This window comes from Podarcis tiliguerta (assembly GCF_965153285.1).
Source record: "Podarcis tiliguerta genome assembly, chromosome: 5".
In the NCBI taxonomy this organism is placed as follows: domain Eukaryota; kingdom Metazoa; phylum Chordata; class Lepidosauria; order Squamata; family Lacertidae; genus Podarcis; species Podarcis tiliguerta.
The window spans coordinates 86,782,391-86,810,183 of NC_139538.1; the positions used below are offsets into that span (position 1 = coordinate 86,782,391).

At 47.0% G+C, this 27,793-nt stretch overlaps 1 protein-coding gene across 3 annotated transcripts in view; it reads left to right on the forward strand.

Annotated features, from left to right (window-relative positions):
* Nucleotides 1-7,643: 7,643 nt before the first annotated feature.
* LOC310677398 (cardiac-enriched FHL2-interacting protein) overlaps nucleotides 7,644-27,793 on the forward strand; it is a 29,807-nt gene continuing 9,657 nt past the window's right edge. Inside the window, exon 1 of one of the 3 annotated variants that reach the window (XM_083440301.1) lies at nucleotides 7,644-7,997. The gene's annotated coding sequence lies outside the window, so the exon portion shown is untranslated. Of the gene's footprint in view, nucleotides 8,045-27,793 lie in introns of all 3 variants that reach the window. The other 2 variants (XM_083440302.1, XM_083440303.1) reach the window with 2 other exon arrangements.

Here is a 27,793-nt window from a genome sequence, read left to right on the forward strand (position 1 = left end):
ATGAGACGCCTGGCTGGGCCATTCTTGCACAGTCATCAATAATGGCTGCCTTTCCCTCTGCCGGGGCACACATGTGTATGTCGATCATGACAATATGCTCAGAGCTTTCTCCAAGAGTGGATCCTGGGAAAAGATCCAGTGCCCTTGCCTCCAATTATAGCCCTATCGTCACCGTGTGCAGTAAAAGGCAGCAGCGGGGGGGGGGGGGCAGACACACCATTTGGCAGAAGAAGTGTTTGGAAACTGTATTAACAGCTGAGATCCCATCCGTGGCTTGTGGCAGGCCATTGCTCAGAAGAAATCATATCCAAGATGGCTTTTGTTGTGCTGAAGTGAACCACTTGTATCCCACCCCCCACCGCCAGTCACACATATAGAGTGGGGGAAAGCCTTTACCTGAATTTACTATGGCTGACCTTTGTTTCGCACATATACGAAGCTCCAGAAATACGGGGAAATGGCAGGCAATCGACTACATGGGTCACACATGCAACTGTTCACTTATTAACGATAGAATGCAAAAATAATAATAATAATTCAATTCCTGGAAAGGCAGCTTAATACCAGCTGAGCCGGAAGTAAGTATGAGAGCTGCCAGAAGGCAAATCAATCTCAGAGGAAGTAGGGTCTGGAAGTGGGACGATTTCTCCTTAACTACACGAGCTGGAGACCATACCCATAGTAACCATAGGAGGGTGAAATATACTCGGAGTCGAGAGTGGATTTCATTCTCTTTATTCAGCTCATAGTGGTGAGGAGGAATGGAAGTTCCCCCAGAATGTCTGCTTTATATACATTATTTACACAATGGGCTCCAGAGAGCCAGTGTGGTGTAGTGGTTAAGAGCGGTAGACTCGTAATCTGGGGAACCGGGTTCGCGTCTCTGCTCCTCCACATGCAGCTGCTGGGTGACCTTGGGCCAGTCACACTTCTCTGAAGTCTCTCAGCCCCACTCACCTCACAGAGTGTTTGTTGTGGGGGAGGAAGGGAAAGGAGAATGTTAGCCGCTTTGAGACTCCTTAAAGGGAGTGAAAGGCGGGATATCAAATCCAAACTCTTCTTCTTCTTCCACGTGATTGGCTAATTCCGGGATTCTCCTGTAGGCCAATCAGGTTGCAGATTCACTTCCACCTGGAGCTGGATTGGGTGGCTCCTGCGGACCAATCAGACTGCTGCATTCTGGATCCTATTGTTCTAGGACCAATCAGACTGCTGCATTCTGAATCCTATTGTTCTAGGACCAATCAGACTGCTGCATTTTGGATCCTATTCAACTCAGTCCATAACAGAGGGATAGACCGCTGGGGTGTTTTTTGTATTTGGATCATCACTGGGTAGGGGAAATCCAAGTTTAAGCCTGAAATGGACTGGGATAGGGACTGGTGGGAGGGGGGGAGCCATGTGGATGGGGGCCAAATTCAGGGGCAAGGAGATGTAAATGTGCATTAATCTTGGGGGCCCTTGTAGCCAAAAGATGGGATAGACAAGTTGTTTTCTAGCTGCTGCGTAGCAGAAGCAAGTTATGAGTGTAGAAGTGGCCCCCAGCAATAGGGGGACACAGCCTCCCCTCCCTCTCTTCCTTCTCTGCAGAAGGAGTAGGGGGCGGAGAGTGGAACCAACCCTCCAGTCCTCTCCCTTCTTTCCCAGGAATATATTGCCGTGTATGTGACCTGCTTGCAACCTCTCAATGACCTGTTTGCAAACTGAGCTCCCAGATCAAGGCTGGTGCAGCCTTCGTGGACATCCAGCTCAGCTCATCTACTGCATATTTTCGAAACTGGTTTGTCTGTCCATTTATTTTCCATAGGTTTGGATGCCTCTCGAGGTATCATTGCCAAATCGCATCTGAGTTTTTATCAAAGGAACACTGGAGGGTACGTGATGGACTAACTGGAAGCGCTGGCAACCTCCACCAGCTCCAACCCTCTCTTCTGCTCTGCACCGAGACTTCAACATAAAGCGAGCTGTTGAAAGCTCTTTCCAGGAAGATGTCCCATGCCCTCCGCTTCTCCTGGAGTTCTCTGAATTGGCTCTTGTTGCTGGAGGTCAAAATAGCCTCTGCATTTGATCCTCCCACCGGAAGGCAGGTTATTCCTTCAAATAGGCAGCCTCTCTGTTAAGGCCCCATGCTAAGAGCTGCAGTAGGGTAAGAACTCTTTGACTTGCTCCTCTGGTCAACCTCTCCTCTAGGCAAACCCCTATAGGGAGGTGGGGAAAGAGGACAGGACAGTTTCTGCAAACTCAGTTTATGTGCTTCCCAGGAGGAAAAACAGTTCTTGTCCCATATAGCAAGACCCTAGCTCAAGCAACTGTTTTGTGAGGGATGAACTTCCTTCCTTCCTTCCTTCCTTCCTTCCTTCCTTCCTTCCTTCCTTCCTTGTACCAAGGGAAAATATGACATTTGTGCACTTAATGGTAGCTGAACAACAAAAACTAGACCAAACTAGATATGATGGGGCAGCCACACTTGTTCACATGTACGAAATGGAAGATGGTAGTTCACATGAGTTGTGAGAGCTGACTCCCCTTCCTTCTCAGATAATGGCTCAAATGATGTAAAAGAGATTTAATGGACTTGGTGAGGGTGAATAAACTGGAGTTCAATCCATATAAAAGAGAGTTCCTCTTTGTGAATGGTTCATATGTCCCAAAGGGGGTTGGCTCTCTGCTCTGGGTGGAGTTCTGTTCGTTCTTATGGAGCTGCAAAGATGCTCACAGATCTGGACCTTAACTTGGATGCCCTAAAAGAATCTGTGGCATAAAATGTCTTTCACCAACACTGACTGGTACCTTAACTCCAATCCCTCCTGGACAGATAAAGACTGGCAGCATGCTCTGGCAACATCTGGACTAGATTGCAGCAATGCATTGCATGTGGGGCTTGCTGTTGAAGACTACTCAGATTCTTCAGAAGATGGGAAACACAGCAGCAAGAGTAGGCCTGAAGGAACATGTCTTGCCAGTAAACAGCTCCATTGACTTGCGGTATGTTTCAATGCTGCCTAGACAGCATCTTAAAAAGCAGAGACATCACCGTGCCAACAAAGGTCCGTATAGTAAAAGCTATGGTTTTCCCAGTAGTGATTTATGGAAGTGAGAGCTGGACCATAAAGAAGGCTGATCGCCGAAGAATTGATGCTTTTGAATTATGGTGTTGGAGGAGACTCTTGAAAGTTCCATGGACTGCAAGAAGATCAAACCTCTCCATTCTGAAGGAAATCAGCCCTGAGTGCTCACTGGAAGGACAGGTCCTGAAGCTGAGGCTCCAATACTCTGGCCACCTCATGAGAAGAGAAGACTCCCTGGAAAAGACCCTGATGTTGGGAAAGATGGAGGGCACAAGGAGAAGGGGACGACAGAGGACGAGATGGTTGGACAGTGTTCTCGAAGCTACCAGCATGAGTTTGGCCAAACTGCGGGAGGCAGTGGAAGACAGAAGTGCCTGGCGTGCTCTGGTCCATGGGGTCACGAAGAGTCGGACACGACTAAACGACTGAACAACAACAACATGTTTCAATGCAACTGTCATCTGGCAGGGATGATGGTGAAGTTCTCCTTAGCTAGATTGCAAAAGAACTTCAGGTGTTTAGTAAAGCTTACCGCAAAGCAGAGGTGAGGTTTTCACACTCTCAAATTCTTTTCCAGCTCAGATTGAAATGGCCAACCATAAGCCCCTCTAAGTTTCCCTATTTTCCAGGGACAAGCTATCCCGGTTTCTGAATTGATCCTGGAATGTCCTGCTTTTCCTTAGGACATCCTTATTTTCATCGGAGAAATGCTGGAGGGTATGGAGTTATGCAACCCCTGAGCCAAGGAGATATGCATCTATACAGCCTTTAGAAGACATCTGAAGGCAGCCCTGAATAGAGAAGCTTTTCAATGTTTAATGTTCTGTTATGTTTTTATATATGTTGCAAGCTGCCCAGGGTGGCTGTGGCAACCCAGCCAGATGGACAGGGAAGAAGAAGAAGAAGAAGAAGAAGAAGAAGAAGAAGAAGAAGAAGAAGAAGAAGAAGAAGAAGAAGAAGAAGAAGAAGAATTGAATAGAACGTCCCTATTTTCATTGGAAAAATGTTGGAGGGTGTGCCAATGTTAAGGAGCAATGTTGCTCCATTACTTTCCCTCTTTGCCAGCCCATCCTTATGCCAGCCCATAGCCTTGGGCTTTTCCCCCAGCAGTGCCTGAATGTAATGGAATCCAGCATTGCTCCATTTACATTCAGTAGGGTGACATTCAGAAACTGAAGTAGCAGTGACTGGTTGTGGTAGAGGAGCCAGCTCTCTTCAGATTCTTCTCCAGGTGCCTCTATCTTCAAAGGTAAGCTGGCTAATATTCAGGGAGAAGGCCTTAATTATTCGGAAATCGCTCAATGGGCTCATGGCAACCCCAAATATTACAAATGACTCAACCCACGGAGAGATCTATTACGCTGATGATTTCCAAGGGGGAAACTTGTTAAAACTAGCTCTGGAAAAATATAAATGAAGGATCACACCACAATTACTGTATGGTGCACTCTTGTGGACCATTGATAAGCTAGATTAATTAGAAAAGGTACAAAATATGTTTGCATGGAGGCTGTTTTCAATACCTAGATCAACAAAGCTAGCTACAGTTGGAGCGGAATTAGATTTAGCCTTAATTAAAAACCAGGCATGTGCATTAGCATAGTCTTTATGGCTGAAGATTACCGTACCTTTCGAAAGGCTTCGGAAGAGATAGTGGTAGTTTGTGGAGATGGCAAGGGAAATTTTTGGTGGTAGAAGTTCCATACGGCAGTTCTGAATTTGGGCTTTTCTGTTCCTTAGTAATATGGCTTTGGGTTAGGTCAAGGTTGGAAGAGTGTTGTTGCACAGATATTTCATCTCAAAATAACTGCATTAATATTTTTTTCTGGTAAATCAAAGTCTCTATACCCTCCAGAAATTGGACCTCCTGCTCAGGTCCATAAGTACTTTTAACATTTGGCGAGTGGGTGTGTGTGTGTGTCAGTACTGCATACCCTCTAGTACCCCAGAAAAAAACCACTGGTCTTAATAAATAACCCTTCCTTGCAGTTGGTCACCCAAACTCCTGTTTTCCTCAAGCCCAGTGTGGTTGCTCAGACATGAGAAGTGAGCCAGGTGGAAAGTATAGGTGTCTAGAGAGGTGGACCACAGGAAGGAAAAAAGAAGAGGGTGAAGAATTCAGTGACCAGGTTGCTCACCGGAGCAAGACTGTTTGAGCATATTACAGTGGTACCTTGGGTTACATACACTTCAGGTTACAGACTCCGCTAACCCAGAAATAGTACCTCGGGTTAAGACCTTTGCTTCAGGATGAAAACAGAAATCGTGCAGAGGCGGGGCGGCAGCAGTGGGAGGCCCCATTAGCTAAAGTGGTGCTTCAGGTTAAGAACAGTTTCAGGTTAAGTACGGACCTCTGGAACGAATTAAGTTCTTAACCTGAGGTACCATTGTACACAGATCCTGGTCCGACTGCACTGGCTACCAATGAGTTTCTGGGCCCAATTCAAAATGCTGGTTTTGACCTATAAAGCCTTAAATGACTCAGGACCGCAATACCTCAAGGACCACCTCTTTCCATATGAACCTACCCAGACCCTGACATCATCTTCTGAGGCCCTTCTTCATGTGTCTCCTTGAGAGGTCCGGAGGGTGGCAACACAAGAACGGGGCCTTCTCTGCAGTGGCTCCCCTTCTGTGGAATGCTCTCCCCAGGGAAGTTCGCCTGGCGCCTTCATTATACACCTTTAGGCTCCAGGTGAAAACATTCCTTTTTAACCAGGCCTTTGGTTGATCCGATTTACATCCTATGCCCTTTTAAAATGTGGGGTTTTGGGGGGAGAAGGCACTATTGGGTTGTTCTTTTTATTTTTGTTAGGTATTTTGTGGTTTTACATCTTGAATTTCTTCTGTGAACCGCCCTGAGACCCCCGGGTATATAAATTCAATAAATAATAATAAAGAGGGGGCAGACACTCTTTATACAGCTTTCTTGCAAAACAATATACCCCAACCTCCTGTTTCACAATGCAGAGGCATGTGGTAAGAAACTGTACAGCTCCAATCACATCTAGTTTGGCTCTTAAGACAGAACACAGGAGCAACGTCTGAGTTATCTGGTAGTCTCATCGCTTAAATATTAGACCACTGATCTAATGACTCAGGGTTAGTTTTCACCAGCATTAAGTCCTGCCACTATGCGATGATTGGCAGCTCTTCACTTAAAACAGCTCAGGCTTGATGAAACAGCTGTGGTGACTCTTCAGCTTGGCTCAGTCCATGTTAAAGTCCTGCTACGTCCAGGCTCTTTCACTTAAAACACATGAAAATGCAGGTAAAGACAAAATAAATAAAAAAGAAATTTGTTTATTTTGACTGCTTCAGACCAACACGGCTACCTACCTAAATCTAAAATTGTAAAGACAGTTTGCCTTGCTGTGCCTGTTTTGCTTGTTAATGGTTTTGATCAGTGCTTTTTCTTTTTTAAAGAAAAAAATTGCCAGTACAGTGCTCCCTTGAGTACCTGCAGAAAAAAAAAGCACTGGCTTTGATGCTGTTGGGAAAAGAGACAGCTGTACCATTCTACATTCTACATTGCTGCATAGCGTTGCACAGGAGAGTGTTAGCTGAGCTGGAATTTAAGGCTGGATCTACACTGATATGAAAAACGCTGTAAAAAAAATAGCTCTCAGTGCAATTTGACACTGGCGACGGATCACTATAGAGACATAGCCCTCTGGTGTCACATTTTTATAATGCATTTTTAACGTTATGATTGACCAGTGTAGATGAGTCCTTACATAAAAATCCTAGCATAGTTGTCAGGTATGGCTCCCTTTTCTTAGGGAGACTGGCTAACGGTTCTCAACGTGGCTAAGAAATAACCGAGGGCACAGATGGGTGGAGAACCTTTCTCAGCCTGAGGGCCACCTTCCCTCTGGTTTTGCCAGAAGCGGCTTAGTCATGGTGGCCACATGACCCAGAAAAACTGTCTGCGGACAAACGCTGGCTCCCTCGGCCTGTAAAGCGAGATGAGCAGCAGAGTCGCTTGTGACTTAACTGTCAGGGTTCCTTTACCTTTAAGGTAAAGCAGGACATTCCGGGATCCAATGAGAAACTGGGATGGCTTCTGTAAATGCTAACGACTTCCATAATTCCTTTGATCCAGGTTGGGAACAGCCCGTTTCCTATTTGCAAGAGCAAAGCCCGGCTTGCTGATGACATACAACATCCACTCATTATCTAATATTTTACTGCAACCTTCAGAATGAAACTCAATGCTGGAGCGTCTTTCCTATTAAAGCCTCTCTTTCTATTGGCTTCCAAAGGACAGGCAGGGCTGTGTCTCGGAGAATGCAGCGCGCGATACATCTGTCCTGCCCTGATGATGAAATGGGCTATTTATGAAATGACACCACGAAGACAATCATGTGCATAACTCATGGGCACATTTCTGGCTTATTATTTTTAATGATGACTTTCATGAAAACATTTGCGCCCGCCACCCGATGGCATGAAAATGCGGCGGTTTATGGTTTGAATCACCCTTGGGGGCTGGCCAATCGCAGAACATTATATTCTGTCACTCAGTTATCTTTGAAGCATTGCCAGCAGAGAAGCTGTGTGTAAAAATAGCCTGTGAGTGCCTGCTTGTTACTTGACACTGCGTGGCTATTCCAATACGTATGTTTGCTGTTCCCCAACCATGTTCTACACTCGGTTCCTCCTTGCCTAAGATATATTTAAGTATGTTTTACGGACTTTGATTTCTCGCTTCGTTTCACCTATTTGGGCGGATCTTGCGGGGAGTGGGGAAGACTTGGCTGCTTCCACTTCGAAAAACCACTGTTCTCATTCACACAAAAGGATATGACTTACAGGAAGTCTGAGGGGTAAGCGAACTACTTTGGAAATAAATGTGCTGGGAAGCTGGCTCAGCTGAAGATAGCACCGTGGCCCTCCGCCTCTGATCAAAACGCTTGGATCTAGAAGGTAAGGTGCAAGAAACTGCATGGGTGTTGTGATGTGTGCTTTCGGCTGTGTGCGCAAGGGCAGCATGGAAGCACATCATGTGAAACTGATCAGATGCGAAACACGAAACAGTTTGTTATTTCCCCCCCCCATCAGGCCAGATCTCTTGAACTCAGTTGAAAAGCAGGGAAGTTGTCCTCCAGATGGATAGATTTTTCTACTCTGATTTATCCAAGCCAATGTTGCAATCAAATGTAAAGATATTAATGCTCCATACAGATATGTGAGAGCAAGGGGCAGTAAGCTCTATTTCTGAGTAAACGTGATTGGGCTGTTCAAGTGTCACTACATATGAACCAAGGCTGCATAGCAAGGTTTATCATGTTTAGTTTTATTTTCTAGCTGAAGATTTACCTTCATAAATCTCAGATATATATTACACTGGGGTGTGGAGAATGCTGTTTGACACACAGTGTGACACAAACATTTGTCTAGACAGACATTGGTCTAATGTCAGTTAGATAGTCTTATGTCAGTTAATTACCTATGAAGCGAGGATAGTATTACTGGGACTATTCAACGGTATTCCCTTTAATCTAGGAAACCAATCCTCAACAGCTTGGACCTCTGAGGTCCAGATGCCAAGATCTGAGCTCACAAAAACTGTGTTTCGTTATTCCGACTTGTAATATACCAGCAGATTATGGAAACCCCTGTCCTCTTGTATTCCTTAATGTGTCTTGCACTACAGAAATTATAATTTGTGTCTTACACAAAATGGTGTAGCTATAGAGTTACTGTGATGAGCAAGAAAAACATTTTGGCTTCTCTGCCAGTGCAGCAAGATACAAGCGGCTGGCAGTTGGAAACTCTTACTTTCTTATGGCAACGGCTTTGCTTGGGAGTGGCAATAACAACGTTGCTTAGGGTCATTGTCCAAAATGGCCCTGAAAGGAAGACTAGAAAGGCATTCAGGCTAGGCCCGTCAGGCTCCTAGAAGCACAGAACCTGAGAGACAGCGAGCATCGTGTGAGAGTTGTGCCTTGGAGGCCAGGGGCCTGAAGCTGCTGAGATGTGGACAGCACTTGCTCTGTCATGGGACCAACATGTGGTCTGATGAGCAGGGGAGGGCAGTAATGGTAGAAGCACACAAGCCAAGCTGACAACAGTGTGCCCACTTGTTCCTATTACCGTATTTTTTGCTCTATAAGACTCATTTTCCCCCTCCTAAAAAGTAAGGGGAAATGTATGTGCGTCTTATGGAGTGAATGCAGGCTGCGCAGCTGTCCCAGAAGCCAGAACAGCAAGAGGCTATCCCAGAAGCCAGATCCCTCTTGCTGTTCTGGCTTCTGGGATTCAGAATATTTTTTTTCTTGTTTCCTCCTCCAAAAACTGGGTGCGCCTTATGGTCTGGTGTGTCTTATAGAGCGAAAAATACAGTACCTCGCCTTGAGACTTTAGTCCTTGCCCTGGAGACCCTGAGAAGGAGGCTAACATTCGGAAGTCTCAAGTCAGCTAATGAGATCTGTTTTCACATATCCACCAACATTTCCCTGATGAAAATAGGGACATCGTATTCCATAATAATAATTTTATGTTTTATACCCCACCCATCTGACTGGGGTGACCCAGCCACTCTGGGTGGCTTGCAGCATATATATAAAAACATAATAAAACTTTTTTAAAAGCATCCCACTACAGGGCTGCCTTCAGATGCCTTCTAAAGGTTGTATAGTTACTTATCTCCTAGGCCCGCATAACTCCATACCCTCCAACATTTCTCCAGTGAAAATGGAGATGGCCTAAGGAAAAGAGGGACATTCTGGGATCAAATCAGAAACTGGGATGGCTTCTGTAAATACAGGTCTGTCCCTGGAAAACAGGGACACTTGCAGAGTCTTCCTCAACCTCAGCCCTCCAGATGTTTTTGGCCTACAACTCCCATGATCCCTAGCTAGCAGGACCAGTGGTCAGGGATGATGGGGATTGTAGTCTCAAAACCTCTGGAGGGCCAAGGTTGATGAAGCCTGGTCTGCAGCAGCTGTACCCAGTGTGCTGGATTTGGGGCTAAGGGGAAGATTTGGTTTCAGGCTTTTTCCCTCGACGCCAGGAGCACCATTTTTTCCAGCCTTACAGCCATGACCCACTAAATAACTCTAGTCGGTCCTTGGTATTCTATGCAACTTCTTCCTTCTTCCAGCACCCTTGCTCCATGGCCACCAAAGCAAACTCAAGCCTCCATCTCTGGCAGGGGCCATAGGAACCAGTTCCCAGGGGCTGAGGTCCCTTCACACACCCCTAAAATATTTGAGGGAGGCTATTTCCCCAAGGTTGATGGGCATTGCCATTCAAATGGTGTGGGTGCACTGTGTCATGTGATCATGAGGGGAAGGGCTTAGCTGCACCTCCCATATTTTCTTCAAGTTGGCTCCCCTGAGAGGGGCTGATTTGGGCTGTTGTCATTGCCACCACCTCTAGGGCGCTCAGGTGAAAAAGAGGGCTTAACATTTCTGTAAAAGACGTATTGACAGCAAACCCTCCAAATGTTCTGGATTTCCAGAAGCCAGCCCGGTTTCTGATTTGATCCCGGAATGTCCTGCTTTTCCATAGGGCATCCCTATTTTCATCAGAGAAATGTTGGAGGCTATGCAGTTATGTGACCCCCCAAGCCAAGTAAATATGCAACCTTTAGAAGACATCTGAAGGTAGCCCTGTATAGGGAAGTTTTTTCAAAAAATGTTTAATGTTTTGTTATGTTTTTCTATATGTTGCAAGCCACCCAGAGTGGCTGGGGGAACCCAGTCAGATGGGTGGGTTATAAATAATTATCATTAATATTATTGTAGAATAGGACGTCCCTCGTTTCATTGGAGAAATGTAGGAGGGTATGAGCTTGTCTGCTACACAACTATTAAAGAGTCTTCTCTTCTTCAACTAGCAGCTTTTAATCATGACTCCAGCAACAACAGAAAGCCCAACATGCTTCAAAACCGTACTGTGTCAAACCCACTAACAATTGCTGCCCCCTCAAAATGTGACCAGTTTGGGTCTAATAACTGGTGTGGAGGCTCCAGTGCTCAGCCCAGAAGATGGAAGGGGTCCTAAGAGCCCAGATTTTGCGTGCAAAAAGTATCAGACGCAATCCTGGTGCGGAAGGGGAACTCTCCTGCTAGTGGCCTTGACAACAGAGACTAGTCAGCCTCCTCAAAAAGCCTGACAAACAATTGAAGAAAATAATCATCTCCTCTTCAGCCTGTGCTCCCATGCACACACACACAGTTAAATTTAACTTCATAAACCCTTCTGTGTGACTTATCATCAGGACATTCAAGATGTGTATTCATATTAGGCAAAAAGCCTGACCTCCCTCCCTCCCTCCAACAGATAGCTGGCAAAATATTTGCCCGCCAGCTTACCCAAGCTGAAGGTTATGGCAGTGGCTGACCCAAGGAATCACTGGATTCTTGGAGCAGGAGCCAAAACCTGAGAAACCAAACACCATGTTATGTCTCCCTATCTGCTGCCTCGAGCTGCTAAGCGTCATGTACATTCTGCTTTGATTATGTCTGCTTTGGCGATAACTGGAGTTCAGCTGAAAGCTCCTGAGAACCGTGTGGGACCAAGAAAATGGAGAGATGAGGCTGGAGAAGCCTGGCAGGCAACCAAGCATGGTCAGATTAGCAGTTTCGGGCAGGGCATGACCTCAGATTTATCTGCTCTGCTTACAACTTTGCTCCCTCGCTGTGTCTCTAGACTTGTTTAGTCATTTAGTCGTGTCCGATTCTTCGTGACCCCATGGACCAGAGCACGCCATGTCTTCCACTGCCTCCCACAGTTTGGTCAAACTCATGCTGGTAGCTTTGAGAACACTGTCCAACCATCTCGTCCTCTGTCGTCCCCTTCTCCTTGTGCCCTCCATCTTTCCCAACATCAGGGTCTTTTCCAGGGAGTCTTCCCTTCTCATGAGGTGGCCAAAGTATTGGAGCCTCAGCTTCAGGATCTGTCCTTCCAGTGAGCACTCAGGGCTGATTTCCTTAAGAATGGACATGTTTGATCTTCTTGCAGTCAAGAGTCTCCTCCAGCACCATAATTCAAAAGCATCAATTCTTCGGTGATCAGCCTTCTTTATGGTCCAGCTCCCTAACACAGCACACCTGTATAATACCACCTTCGCAACATACATCCGGAATTTCCCGGACATAGCGAAAGGTGACAGCAAAGGTTGCAAGGTTTTTAGCTGGGGCAATTAGAATAAGACCCACTATTTGACTATTGATTCAGAACCCTGAAATGTATTTTATACCACTGACTTTTTATTTCTATTCTTTGTATATCGTATTGTTGTTTTATTGCAATGGCCAATGGCTGACGCAAATAAAGTTTCATTCATTCATTCGATAAATAACTACCTGACATTTAGAAGACATCTTAAGGCAGCCCTGTTCAGGGAAGTTTTTAATCTGTGATATTTTACTGTATTTTTTGTTTCTATGGAAGCCGCCCAGTGTGGCTGGGGAAACCCAGCCAGATGGGCGGGATACAAATAATAAATTATTATTATTATTATTATTATTATTATTATTCCAGCACGTAGCCGGGATTGGGCCATCAGAAACAGTATCCGGGCAGAAAGTGCTTAAATGTCTGGGAAAAATCTGGATTTATGGCAACCCATGTTGGAAGTGTAGATTTTGGCAAATTTCCTTAAAAATAGCTCAAAAACTTGAATATTATTATTTTTTAGATTTTAGAAAAAGAAAAAAAAGATCAATGACTTTGTGCAAAACTAAAAAAAGCCAGGTCCCAGATTTTCTGGGCTCCGTGGCCAATCTTGCCATGGGTCTCTCCCACTTCCTATTGCTGCATTACAGAAATCCCCCTCCTCTCTCCCATTTCTTTCAGCCACCTTCACTTTGGGGGGGGGGGGGGGGCTTTCCCCACTCAGCCTCCCCGCCAGTTTCTCTTCCCAAGGGCAACACGGATTTTTGCATGAAATTCCTTCTCTACCTTTCCTTTCATCAACTTCCAGCCTCAGGGGTGCCAACTTGAATAAAATATTCGGGGGCGGGGGGCGCGTAGGTAAGCCCCGCACTGCATAATCAATTGCATGCTACGGTGCGCACACACCATTTGAATGATGTGCCCATCAACTTTGTGGGGCCCTGGGCCCCTCAAATATTTTATGGGGGGTGGGGCAAAGGGATCTTGGCCCCAGGAGTTGGCTCCATTATCCAGCCAGCAGCTTGTTTTATCCTTGGGAGAAGATTGCCAAAAAAACTGAGCAACAGCCAGAGCAGGGCCGTCTTACCCATAGGGGCTAGGAGTGCAGGGCACCCAGGCGCCAGGCTCTCAGGGGTGCCAGGCTGTGATGGCCTGGGATTCGGACTCGGAGGCTGAATCTGAGGAATCCCAGCCTGCACAGGAGTCCCTGCCTCCAGAACCAGCTGAGCCAGGGCTGGGGCTTGAGCCTGAAGGGCCCTCACCTGTGCTGGATCCTCAGGTGCAGGCACCAGCTGAGTCTGCTCTGGCTCCTGAGATGATGGAGGACCCATTGCTTGCAGGTGCTGCACTCTCAGCCCCGTCAGGGGAAGCTGAGGTTGCCTCTGGGTCTGGTAACCTTCCAGCCTCTCCTGAGCTGCAGAGGCTCAGGGCAGAGAGGCGGAGGGAACTAAGTTCTCGTACGAGGAGTGCTTGCCTCCAGGCCAGGAGAGGCAAGTCACCTGTGGACCGGGACCGCCCTATGCCTCGGGGCAGATAAAAGCCAGCCAGCCCCAGTCCCTGGTTGCGGGAGCAACATTGTTGGTAGCCTGTTCCTGCCTACACCCTGTCCTGCTCTCCTGCCAGAGTTCCTGACCTCACCCGACTCCCTGCCTTGGACCTGCCTTCAGCTTTGATGGACGGCCTCCATACCGCAACCTCGACCTCGGACTGGACTCAGACCTCGCCGCATGGTTAACCCTCAGGACCAGCACACAGGCCCAAGAGTTGAGTCTGGGGAAGAGTCTGCCCATTAGTCGGAGTGCCTTGACAGGCTCTTCTGTTGTGGGCGGCTCTGTGCCATGAGTTCAGGGGTGACCAAGCCAGCGAGACGCTGAGGTGACTGGCCGGTTCTGCCCTCCTGCACACCTGGAACTGGGCAACCGGAGGGGGGGAGCCTGCTGGGCAGATCTTTGTACCCCGGCACCACATATGCTTAAGACAACCCTGATCTAGAGTCCATGCTCATACCTTCCAACATTTCTCTGATGAAAAGAGGGGTATCCTATTCCATTATTATTATTATTATTATTATTATTATTATTATACTGCAGTGGTACCTCAGATTAAGTACTTAATTCGTTCCGGAGGTCTGTTCTTAACCTGAAACTGTTCTTAACCTGAAACACCACTTTAGCTAATGGGGTCTCATGCTGCTGCCGCACCGCCGGAGCCCGATTTCTGTTCTCATCCTGAAGCAAAGTTCTTAACCTGAAGCACTATTTCTGGGTTAGCGGAGTCTGTAACCTGAAGCGTATGTAACCTGAAGCGTATGTAACCCGAGGTACCACTGTACTCTGGGCAGTTTCCAACATACATAAAAACACAGTAAAACAATAAACATTAAAAAAAAACCTGCTTTCAGATGTCTTCTAAAGATTCCAAAGTTATTCATCCCCTTGGCTCAGAGGTTGGAGAATTCCGTACCCTCCAACATTTCTCCGAAGAAAATAGGGATGTTCTAAGGAAAAGCCGGACAATCCGGGATCTAATCAGAAACCGCAACAGCTTCTGTAAATCCAGGACTGTCCCTGGAAAATAGGGACACTGCGAGGGGTTGTGTGCTTAATTGCCTGGGTAGAACACAAGTTTGCAAACTTCCACGTTCCCAACATCAAGCTACGCTTACAAAGGAAAACAACAACTTGGGGGGCTGCTGGCTTCTCCATAAGAAGTCAGCCCATTTCCTCCTCGCCTCGTTTTTCCGTTCCAGCCAATGGAAGCAAAGGCCGCTCTGCAACTGGCAAGCGACGGCAATAAAGGAGAGCCCTTATGCCCCTGTTATGACCTATGAACAAAAGGGACAGGTCCTCTCTGTCCCTCCTTCTTAATTGCTTGTCAATCACAGCTGCAGGCCCCCCTTTATTTGCTCCCCTTGGCCAGAACTGTGGAATGACTGCGGAAAGGAGCGGAATTATTTGTGGCAGCAGCAGGTGCACAGATTGAACCGAAAGGAGTCAGCTTGAGCAGGGGCAGGTTAGTTTTAATTATAAATAAAGCTTCGCAGATAGCAGTTCATTTGAAGCCGGGCTTGGCGGTGGGCCTGGAACCGGTTCTGAATGTCAGGCCTCAGCCCTGGTCGAAACAGTAATTAAGGAGGGCACACGGAGTAAGTGCAGAAATTCGTCTCTCGCCGCTCAGTAATCGCCACTTTCCTGCACATGCACATTGCATTGATCTGCAGACATGCCTTCCGGACAGACTAGCGTGAGAGAAGTTGTGTGAGAATAAGGGTGTTGCGGGGATGTTCCAGTATGTCTACTGCAGGGGTCGGCAACCTAAGGCCCATGAGCCACAACCGGCCCATGGGGGTCATTTCACCGACCCCTGGACCCTGCCTCCTGTTCGGTCGGCTCCCGTGCGCTGCGCTAAACCGGAGTGGAGCAGAGTGGGGACCGCCTTCAGCGATGCTAGCCACACTCCGAAGGCTTGCGGATAGCTGCCTGAAGCCTGGGGAGTGCAGCGGGAGTTGGCACTGCACTCCCCAGGTTTCAGGCTGCAGGCTGCTATCCGCAAGCCTTCGGAGCACGGCGGGAACTCCTGCTGCACTCTGAAGGCTTGCGGATAGCTGCCTGAAGCCTGGTGCGCACCGACCCCCTCGCTCTCCAGGCTTCAGCGAAAGCAACGTGAAGCCTCCAGAGCATGGAGGGAGCGGTCCCTCTGCGCTTCGGAGGCTTCCAGTTGCTATCGCTGAAGCCAAGGAGCCTGCATTCGCTCCATAGGACGCACACACGTTTCCCCTTCATTTTTGGAGGGGGAAAGGTGCATCCTATAGAGCGAAAAATACAGTAGTGTTTGCGCATGTGTGCGTGTACACACACTCCGGCCCACTACGGCATCTGCAAGACCATGAACCGGTCCAAGCCACAAGATCTTTGCCGACCCCTGGTCTACTGTGTTGAGTACGTAAGAGATGGTACACTCCACAATTAGTCGAAAGCAACCCAACCCCCTTCTCAAAGCACCATAAAAATGTGTAAAAAAGAGGCAAAACGATGCACCCTTTTAACCATTTATTCATCATGCTTAACGTACCCTCCAACATTTCTCCAGTTATAATAGAGATGTCCTATTCCATAACAACAACAACTTTATTATTTATACCCCACACACCTGACTGGTTTGTCCCAGATGCTCCAACATATATGAAAATATTAAACATTTTTTTAAAAAAACTTATCCTATTCCATAATGATAATATTTTTATGATTTATACCCCGCCCATCTGACTGGGATGCCCCAACCACTCTGGGTGGCTTGCAACAAATATAAAAACATAAAAAACCCATTTTTTAAAACTTCCCTATAGATGTCTTCTAAAGGTTGTATAGTTACTTATCTCCTTGGCTCGGGGGTTGCATAACTCCATACCCTCCAATATTTATCTGATGACAATAGGGACGCCCTAAGGAAAAGTGGGGCATTCTGGGATTAAATCAGAAACTGGGATGGCTTCTGTAAATCTGAGACTGTTTCTGAAAAATAGGGACAATTGGAGGATCTGCTATGTTATGGTTTTAATTATGAGGGGCCACAGTATTAAGGGTAGCACTTATGTCTTACCCATGGCAATTATTCTTTTCAGACCTCCTCAGAATCAGAGGCCTCTGGATTCCAAGGTATTCTGGGGCTCTGGGACTTGGAGACCATTTTGGGGTGTTGGAATGGGTTCTAATTTTTTGAAACCTCCCCCCAAGCTGTTCATGAATGGGCAATGCCAGGCAGAGAGAGGCATGAGGAGGCAGAGAGACAGGGCCGCGAATGCAATTCTGTGACTGACAGCTGTAGCATCTGATTTCAGTGCTGGCAGCAGCCACAAGATCCATCTGGTCAACCTGCACTCAAAATTTATCGGAAGTGTGGGAAAATGTCATTGAAATTATTGTGGATGGGGTGCTTGGTTTCTGTTGCGGTCAGCTTACTTACAAAGTGGCCAAGGGGTGTTTGTGAGTTTCCTTCATTTTATTCTGCAAATTATCTCTGCACTCAGCAGCCTTCTTGGGTGCCTGTGCTTACTGAAAACCAAATCATGTCCTCAGCTGGGCTTTCCTATAAGTGCAGAAGCTAGGGGTGCTGTCTAGTCTGTATTGGGCTACAGCTTGTTTTTGTTTTTAAGAGAAGTCTTCTTACTTGTAAAGAAATCAGTGCAGAAAAGTAAAAGAAAGCACTTTCCTTAAAAACAAAGTCAGCCTCCCACACTTCCATAACAACCCAGGAGAATAAATCAGGAAGTTCGGGCACCTGGGGAGGCTGCTGTGTGTTGAAGAAATGTCTAATGGGAAGAAAAATGCGTATACCAACCTTGCCCCCCTGAAAGCCACTTCCAACCCTAGGGAGGTGGGGTTGCGGGCTTCCCGCCCCCAACACCCATGCGGAGGCTGGCTCTCAGCCCTGAGCGTACAGGGGGAATCCTCTGCTGCGTCATCCCCTGGCCAGCCTATCGGCTGGCTCAGGGGATGTGGCTTGCCGCACTTAAGGTAAGCGCGGCAGAGGAGCTCCCTCTTTGCCGCCGCCGATCAGCTGGGGAATTTCCCACCCGCCCAGCCTTTAAGGTTCCCCTTCTGACCTTGCTATGGACCTCGGTTGGTCGCCATTGAGGGGCCTGGTAGGAATTTTTCCACTTGGCAAATTGGCACCGGCCATTTGGTTTTTTCGCCTACCTTGTAGCAAATCGTCACAACTTCCACGGTTTGGCAGTGAGGCATTGGTCAGGTTATTGTTATGTAGATGGATGGCGGGGAGGAGTGCCATCACCTCCCCCGGTTGCGAAGGGTAGTCCGGTAAAGTATTCCGCGGGGCGGGGCCCCGTCCAAAGCCTAGGGAGGCCAGGGCCCAAGGCACGCCCCCGAGCGGTGACCCCAGGGGAGTGCCTAGTTGATGTGCATCAGCAGGGCTCCCCCTGCTGGTGTTAACCCTTCCTGGCCTCTCAGGCAGACAGCCTGAAGCTGGATAATTGATTAGGACCAATGCCTAAGCCAATACCGCTCATTTCCTGTAACCAATAAAGTTGTGGCCAATTTTTGCCCATTAACCTTAATTATGGTGTCTTGTGTCTTTATTTCTTCTGGTGGGAGGTGGGAACTCGCCATGCAAATGATAAAGTAGGCTCAACCAACCCATGTTAGAAAGAAATTCTAAGGTGCCCTGTGAAAAAGGCAGGTCTGTTTTGCCGGGGAATAAAATTTGTGGCAAATTGGAGGGCAGGTTTTGGCACAGCAGCAGTTTGCCAAATTCCAGCAAGCTGGGTATTTTCAAACATGGATGAATACAGCAATAAAATGGCACCGCTTGCAAATCTCTATTGAGAAAGGTGGATTCTGCAAATAAGTCAAATGGAGGGGGATGACAGCCTTCTTGCCCAATAGGGTGTCTGCATGACAAATAGCAGTGCAGCAGGTGCTGTTTACTCCCCTCGCTCTGTCCTCATGCTGGGTTTGGCTTCACTGATACATAACAGACACCCGACAGCTTGTAATGCTACAGCAGCCTATTGTTGACAGTGATTGACAACTGGTGGCTGGCCAGCTCTAGAAGCACTTGGCAGAAGTGGATTATCAAGACCCATTTTAACCTGGGTTGAGGCCTGATTTTCGCCTTGGTTGCTCTGACAGGTAACTTGTTTCGGGAAAGGAACAGCGTGGAATAGGTTTGCGTCGATTCTCCTTAATCTCCCAGCAGTCCTTGAGACCACCCACCGTTGTGGTTTGCCAGATTGACTTTGTGGGTTGGGAGATGGAGGCCTGGTGATAAGGCGAGTCCACTCTGACCTTGTGCGTTATGTACTGAAGTTCTCACCCTAGGCCAGCAGGGGGATACAGTGGTACCTTGGGTTAAGTACTTAATTCGTTCCGGAGGTCCGTTCTTAACCTGAAATTGTTCTTAACCTAAAGCACCACTTTAGCTAATGGGGCCTCCTGCTGCCACAGCACGATTTCTGTTCTCATCCTGAAACAAAGTTCTTAACCTGAAACACTATTTCTGGGTTAGCAGAGTCTGTAACCTGAAGCGTATGTAACCTGAAGCGTATGTAACCCGAGGTACCAGTGTACTGTAGATAGTTTTCACTCAGGTCCACATATGCAAATAAGGGACTGAAAGTGACGTTCAGTGACTGGATAGTTACAGAAAGTGTTACAGTTGCATTGTAGTGGAGCTCTATATAAGCAGGCTGGCTGAACCCTTCAGTTCAGTTCTGTTCTGGCCTGTAAATAAACAAGAGCTGTTTGAAGAATTGCTGTGTCGTCTGATATGCTCACCCACAACTTAACATTGTGGGCTACATTTCAGAAAATTTCATTGTATAAAGCCGGGGGGGGGGGGTCAGCAGGGAATTGGGAGCAAAGTACACTGTTGACACTCGTTGTCTTCATAGGAACATAGGAGAGAGAAAATAAAATTTTAGAACCAGAAGCGATTGGTCTCTCAAAACTGATTCTGAGAAGAGAAAAGAACAAGATGGGTGTGTTTGTTGTTCTTTTATGGCACAAGAAGCCAAGGGTAAGGAACTTGTGGCTTCCAGATATTGCGTGGACAGGCGGAGTCCCCCAAACCCTGGGCGGCCCCCAAGTGGAATAACGACTCAAGACAACGTGCTATGGGATTAAAATTGGCCACAACTTTATTATGTTTCAGGTATAGGTAGAACTTAGCTCAGGTATTGGGCGTTATCCCTCCCAGTCCCCCGCTGGGGATCTGGGGAACATCAGGGTTATCTGTGGGGGATGGGGATGGGCTGGCTCTGGAGAATATATGTTCAAGCAGGGAACCTGCCCCCTGTTACGCTGCCGTCACAGGGGAGGGCAATGACAACCTCTAGGTGTATGGCCAATACTTCCTCTCAAAACCACCCCTTTAACGGGGAACCCTGGTATCGCTGCCACAAAGAAATGGGGGGGGGGGTCACCACTACATGCCCACCTATTCCCTATCTTCCCTATTTAGGGAAGATAGACTAAAGGATTTGGTCCAAGGCCTGAAACTGCCAAAGTTGTGGCATTTTGTACAGGAAAGGCGCCCGCGTACCTGTGGAGAAAAGGTTAGCCTGCAAAAGAAGTCTTAACTGAGGGTGGGTAGGGTGGGAGAAGCTCTGGAGCCAACTGATGATTCCCAGGTAAGATCCTCCCCCTATTCTGTGGGCAGAGTGGTCTCTCCCCTTACCTGGCCTGAACACCTTGGCAATGCCTCCCCAGGCGGGATTGGGCAACTGGCTGAGGTAGGCAGAGACCTCCAGGTATCCCACCTGGTGAAGGCAAAGCCAAGCCTGTGCTAATGGGAACTGCATGGGGTCTAGGGGTCTGCACGCGACCACGCAAAGTGCGCCCCCTGTTTAATGTGGGGAGCAGTCATTATTTGATTCCAACATCTTGAGAAATCTGCACTGGCCTCCTATGAGCCATAGCTGTCAACGTTTTCCTTTTTTTAAGGGAAATTCCCTTATTCAAATTGGATTCCTCGCAAGAAAAGGGAAAAGTTGACAGCTATGCTGTCAAGCTCAAGTTTGTGTTGGGCCCAGGACACCTATCCATTTCAAAAAGATCAATTTTTTAAAAAGTATATTAATATACCGTCCAAAAAAGTGAAATAAGAAAAAGCAATATATACAGAAGAGTAAGTATCATTATGGCTTCTGCTTCAGATAGATTAAATGCAAAATTTTATAAAAACCTTTTCAAATGAGTTATTCACCTCCTTTGTTTCAGCTGTTTAATTATTGCTGTTTAACTTCTAATTTCCCTAGTAAGACATGGAATGTGACGGGTGCAATATTAATACATTAAAAAAGATAAAGATCTTAATTTGACTATGTTGTTTGGTTTCATTTTATTATTGGGTCGAGGTTATAAAATATATATAATAATCTATGCTAGCAGACAGAATAACAGAGCAATCCTACTACAGAAAGCCGGTGCAAATTATGCTGGTGTAATTCACCCCTATTCCAAACGCAATTTAGAATAAGGTTACCAGACGTCCCCGTTTCCCAGGGACAGTCCTCAGATTTACAAATCAGTCCCCATACAAAATCCACTGAAGTTGAAAAGTGTCTCTGGATTCATTGAAAAAAATCTGGTAAGCTTAATTTAGAAGGAATCTGAAGGAATTTGACATGCACCACTGTTTTTGCTGGGGACGCAGGTGGCGCTGTGGGTTAAAGCCTCAGCGCCTAGGGCTTGCCGATCGAAAGGTCGGCGGTTCGAATCCCCGCAGCGGGGTGCGCTCCCGTTGTTCGGTCCCAGCGCCTGCCAACCTAGCAGTTCGAAAGCACTCCCGGGTGCAAGTAGATAAATAGGGACCGCTTACTAGCGGGAAGGTAAATGGCGTTTCCGTGTGCGGCTCTGGCGAGCCAGAGCAGCGATGTCACGCTGGCCACGTGACCCGGAAGTGTCTTCGGACAGCGCTGGCCCCCGGCCTCTTGAGTGAGATGGGCGCACAACCCTAGAGTCTGTCAAGACTGGCCCGTACGGGCAGGGGTACCTTAAAACTGTTTTTGCTGGCTAAATTCTGCTGGGTTGCCAAGTCGCATGGCTGAGTTGAAAGGGCACACTGCGCAATTGTCCCATTTTAAGCAGGACATTCCCGATTAATGGAAGCCTTCCTGGCTGCTGATCCCAATCCTGAATGTCCCGTTTGGGCTCCCGTGCTCTGGCCGTGCCAAAGATGGGGACCCAAAGAGACATGTTTTTTGATTCCAAGCTGTAGTGAGAGTCAGTTGGCTCACACCAGAGTATAGCTGTCATCTTACAGATTTGAAAAAAGGGGCCAGCAGCCTCGAAAATAAGGGATCAGCAGCCAAAATAAGGGATTTTCCCAGCACAGGTAGGTTCAACTTCTGAGCCCCTCCGAGCCAAAAGCAGAAAGCCCAGCCAGCAGCCAAACGAAGCCTCAAGCGGTGGTTCCCACAACGCAGCAACCCAGCAAAGGGGATGCAGCAAGGAAAACCACCGTCACCTCTCCACTGGGAAGCGCTGAGCAAAGGCGAGTCCCCAGGCAATGCGGCCGATTTGATGGGCACAAGGCATGCAAGCTCCACCCCCCAGTTGTTCTTAGACTCCTTATTGGGTGAGCAACGCAGCCAAGCAACACAGTTGGAGCCTCCCTCCTCCCTGGTGGGCAGGGAGGGAGAGAGAGGAGCTGCTTCCTTTGAAACCCGGGAAATTTAAGGGACATCATCGGGACATGGCGCTGGGATAAGGGACTGTCCTGCCAAATAAGGGATGCTTGACAGCTATGGTCTGTGTGCAAGTGAGTGTAAGAGCTGGAGTATTCTTATTTTTGTCCTCTCATTGTGGTCAACAGGAGAATATTAAATATGCCAGCTCTAGGGCTGCTGTAGTTTTAGGTCCTTTGGGAGTGTGTGTCAAAAGGACATGGGGTCCTGGGGTTCTGTGGATTCATAGCTTCCCCCATCATAGTCCTAACACCAACAGAAGCCCACCGGCAAAATGGCACCGGGGAGGTCTCCAGCAGTGAGCTTCTCTCTCAGTTGGCAGAGCCCCCTCAGTATTTAATTGCTCCATTAATCCCAAAATGTGAAGGGAAGGGTCAGTTGGGGCTTATCAGTAGGATTACAATGGCTGAGTGCATGAAAATAATCTTAATGTATGTAAGATCCAAAAAGAGCCGACCATTATTTTATTTTATTTTTTGCTCCTCGAGGCAAAGAAAATATTTGGAAAAAATAAAGGTATAAAATATAAATTTAATTAGGGGAAATTATGAGGAAGCATTTCATGATAAATCTATAGCAAACCTAACGCGTTTTCCATCTATTTTCAGCATGGGACAAAAGGATGGCCAATTATGCTTATTATGTTCATAGAGCCATTGGCTCCCCACCCACCTGCCCCCGGCCCAAGAAGACAAAATTAAAGAATCAGAAGTTTTGTTTTAAAGAAACACCCCCAACATCAGCTCAACTAACATGTGGGGGTTAGTGTTCATGGTGACAGAATATTGAGGTTCCAACAAAATATTAAAATACAATAATGCATCAAACATTAAAAGCTTCCCTAAACAGGGCTGCCTTCAGGTGTCTTCTAAAAGTCTGGTAGTTGTTTTTCTCATTGACATCTGATGGGAGGGCGTTCCACAGGGCGGGCGCCGCTACCGAGAAAGCCCTCTGCCTGGTTCCCTGTAACCTCGTTTCTCGCAGTGAGGGAACCGCCAGAAGGCCCTCGGCACTGGACCTCAGTGTCCAGGCAGAATGATGGGGGTGGAGACGCTCCTTCAGGTATACTGCACCGAGGCCGTTTATTCTTTCTTTTCTTTTAAATATATTTTTTATTAAATTTTACATACCAAATTTAAATTCAAACACACCATTCACCTCTTCATTTAGGATTCTCTGAATCCTTCAACTTCCCTCAACCCTTCCATGGTTACCATTATCAATCTTATGTACTGCTTATCTTATATTCTCTAATTTGTTAAAAAATAATAATTTTCCGTTTTCCCATAGTTTTTCATACATTACAAGTATTACTCAAATGTTGCCAATGTTTTTAGTTGTTTACTCAACCTCAGATATGCAGATGAGACAACCTTGATGGCCGAAAGTGAGGAAGAATTAAAGAACCTTTTAATGAGGGTGAAAGAGGAGAGTGCAAAATATGGTCTGAAGCTCAACATCAAAAAAACAAAGATCATGGCCACTGGTCCCATCACCTCCTGGCAAATAGAAGGGGAAGAAATGGAGGCAGTGAGAGATTTTACTTTCTTGGGCTCCATGGTCACTGCAGATGGTGACAGCAGTCATAAAATTAAAAGACACCTGCTTCTTGGGAGAAAAGCGATGACAAACCTAGACAGCATCTTAAAAAGCAGAAACATCACCTTGCCAACAAAGGTCTGTATAGTTAAAGCTATGGTTTTCCCAGTAGTGATGTATGGAAGTGAGAGCTGGACCATAAAGAAGGCTGATCGCCAAAGAATTGATGCTTTGGTATTATGGTGCTGGAGGAGACTCTTGAGAGTCCCATGGACTGCAAGAAGAACAAACCTCTCCATTCTGAAGGAAATCAGCCCTGAGTGCTCACTGGAAGGACAGATCGTGAAGCTGAGGCTCCAAGACTCTGGCCACCTCATGAGAAGAGAAGACTCCCTGGAAAAGACCCTGATGTTGGGAAAGATGGAGGGCACAAGGAGAAGGGGACGACAGAAGACGAGATGGTTGGACAGTGTTCTCAAAGCTACCAGAATGAGTTTGATCAAACTGTGGGAGGCAGTGGAAGACAGGAGTGCCTGGCGTGCTCTGGTCCATGGGGTCACGAAGAGTCGGACACTACTAAATGACTAAACAACAATAACAACAGTGTTCTCTTAAATACTTTATAAATTTTCCCCATTCCTTTTTAAAATTCTTCTTACACACACACACACACACACACACACACACACACACACATTCAAACCCTCATTGCTATATGCAAGACAGAGGGAATGAAGAAATGAATAGGAATTAAAGAATGGGTGTATGCTAACAGAGAGTGGATATATGTGGGTGTAGATGAATGGGGGGGTGGATGAAAAAGAGACTATAGGAAGAGTTTCTCGACCCTGCTTTAGCATGGGGTGTGGGAGTTAAGGGGCTTAAACCATTTGCCGCCTAGTGCGGTCCTGATCTGGATTGGCTCTGCCACAAAAAAGATCCCATTTGTTTCACTGGGATCCAGTTTGGATTGGGTCTGCAGTAGGGGCTAAGGTTTAAGCCTTTCCCCCAAGCTATTTGTGGGAGACAAATAAACCCTAAACCTAAGGGTGGGGTAGGTTTTGCCCTGAGAACCAACCCATGAATGCCACTCCTTGTGATGCTAAACGAAAGCTCTGGGATATGAATTCCCCTGTCCTTCATTCTGTGGTGGAGTACTGATATAGAAACACTTGCTGTGTTTTATTTTCAATTTTTCCAATCACATTTTCTCATATTTTCAGCTTAGAACACCCAAATCACCAAGCAGCTAGAAGTTTGGGGCGGGGGGGGTGGTCAGCCCAAACCAGAAATTTCATCAGCCCTCAGACAGTACCGGCTGGGGCTGATCATAGTGGTTTCAAAATGAATTGAATGTTCAGAATTTACAGGCAGAACAGAACCAGTCCATAAATCTGGTGTTCTGATAATGTCCAAATATTTAATTTACTGGTTTCATCTCTGCTTAGACAGGCACAAGATCACACTCAGCAGCTTTAAGATCAGTTTTGTTTTGTAAAAGATAATACTTTATAAGAAAAGTGTACCAAGTTCTTGTGAAATAGCCATACAGTGGAGATTTCTCCAAAGTTTCAGAGTTCAGTGTGGAATCATACAGATAGCTCAACTGGTAAAGCATGAGACCCCTTCATCTCTGGAGGTCATGGGTTCGAGCCCCAGGTTGGGTGAAAGATTCCTGACTTGAAGGGGGTTGGACTAGATGACCCTTGTGACCCCTTCCAATTCTATGATTCTGTGATCATCAGTCCAGCTCAGGGATCTGCTGTGGAACTGCAGCTCCCATGATCCCAGAGAGCAAAACAACATATAGACAGCAACTGGTTCCCCACCCCCTATTCTTGCCATAGCTGTCAACTTACAGATTTGAAAATAAGGGACCAGCAGCCTTGAAAATAAGGGACCAGCGGCCAAAATAAGGGACCTGCAGCCAAAATAAGGGACCTGCAGCCTCACCTGTTCCAGGCACTCCAGTCTTCCTGTCCTCCTGCAGTCTGGTCAAACTCATGCTGGTAGCTCGAGAACACTGTCCAACCAACTTTGTAACCAGAGGTTCAACTGAATAGAATCTGAATCACATGCACTACAAGGCCTATGCAGCCTCAACTTAAGATGGCTCCCCGGCCTGGCTTTGCACTGCAAAGTTTGCAGCAGCACGTGCAACAAAATGGTGTCCAGCATTCAAAAAACCCCTCAGCTTGCATTAACTAGCCACACACAAGGCATGCAAGCTCCACTCCCCAGTCATTCTTAGACTTCTTTTTGAGTGAGCAACACAGCCAAGCAACACAGCCAAGCAACACAGTTGGAGCCTCCCTCCTCCCTGGCCGGCAGGGAGGGAGGGAGAGGAGCTGCTTCCTTTGAAATTTAAGGGACATCATTTAAGGGACATTTAAGGGACATCCATCAATAAGGGACAGCAGCGGGATATGGCGCTGGAATAAGGGACTGTCCCTTCAAATAAGGGACACTTGACAGCTATGATTCTTGCGGTTCCAAGTTTCAATAAAAATGTGCTCTAAAGGTACCTGAAAACGCCAAACCTGGAGAGAAAACAAAATTCCCCCTCTTGGCAGATGTGGTTATAACACCACCACTGCCTTTCCCCCAGCTAATTTTGATACTTTTGTAGTTTATTCTTAATTTTGTAGTTTATTCTTAATTTTGATACTTTTGTAGTTTAACCTTCTGATCGGCAAGTCCTAGGCTCTATGTTTTAGCCCACAGCGCCACCCGCGTCCCTTTCCTCTACTCTAGTGATGCATCAATGGCTACCCTAGCAGACAGGGAAAGGCAGTGATGGTGATGTCAGAAGCAAAGCTTAGCCAAAGTGTTCACTTGATTTGCATTTCTCCATTGATTATTGCTGTATTCTTGTTGATAGCGCTTATATACTTCAAGCTATCCAGATTCAATCACAGGATATTCCAAGCACAAGTACAGTGGATGCTCGGGTTGCGAACGTGATCTGTGCGGGAGGCACATTCGCAACCCGCATCGCTGTGTCTGCGCACACGCAGGTCATAATTCAGCACTTCTGCGCATGCGGAAGCGCCGAAACCTGGAAATAACCCGTTCTGGTATTTCCGGGTTTTGGCGCATCCGTAACCCGAAAACGCAGAACCTGAAGCGTCTGTAACCTGAGGTATAACTGTACTATGAAGCAAGCCATTCCACCTTGAACAGAGTAGAACATAATTCTTGAGTAAACATACTAACGCATGGCACAGATCTGAGTATATAAGGGATTGCAAGTTGGAATTTAGGTATGTTTCCAAGCGCTGCTTTGTGCAAATACTTGCATTATAAAGGTAAAGGACTCCTGACAGTTAAGTCCAGTCATGAATGATTCTTGGGTCGTGGCGCTCATCTCGCTTTGAAGGCTGAGGGAGCCGACGTTTGTCCGCAAACAGTTTTTCTGGGTCATGTAGCCAGCATAACTAAGCCGCTTCTGGTGAACCAGAGCAGGGCAACGCCGTTTTCCTTCCCGCTGGAGTGATACCTATTTATCTACTTGCACTTTGACGTGCTTTCAAACTGCTAGGTTGGCAGGAGCTGGGACTGAGGAACAGGAGCTCACCCCGTCGTGGGGATTCAAACTGCCAACCTTCTGAACGGCAAGCCCTAGGCTCTGTGGTTTAGACCACAGCGCCACCCGCGTCCCCATGGTACCCATGCTTGCATGGTACCCATAGGTAAATCTAGGGTAAACCTTTTCTTAGGACAGTGTCACCCACTCAGTAGCAAGCAAAGCCTTCACATTTTAGCCATTTACAGGTGTTTCCTCACTTATGGAGGTGTTATGTTCCGGGCCGCTGTGAGCATAAGTGAAATCCCATAATCTAGGAGGCAGCCT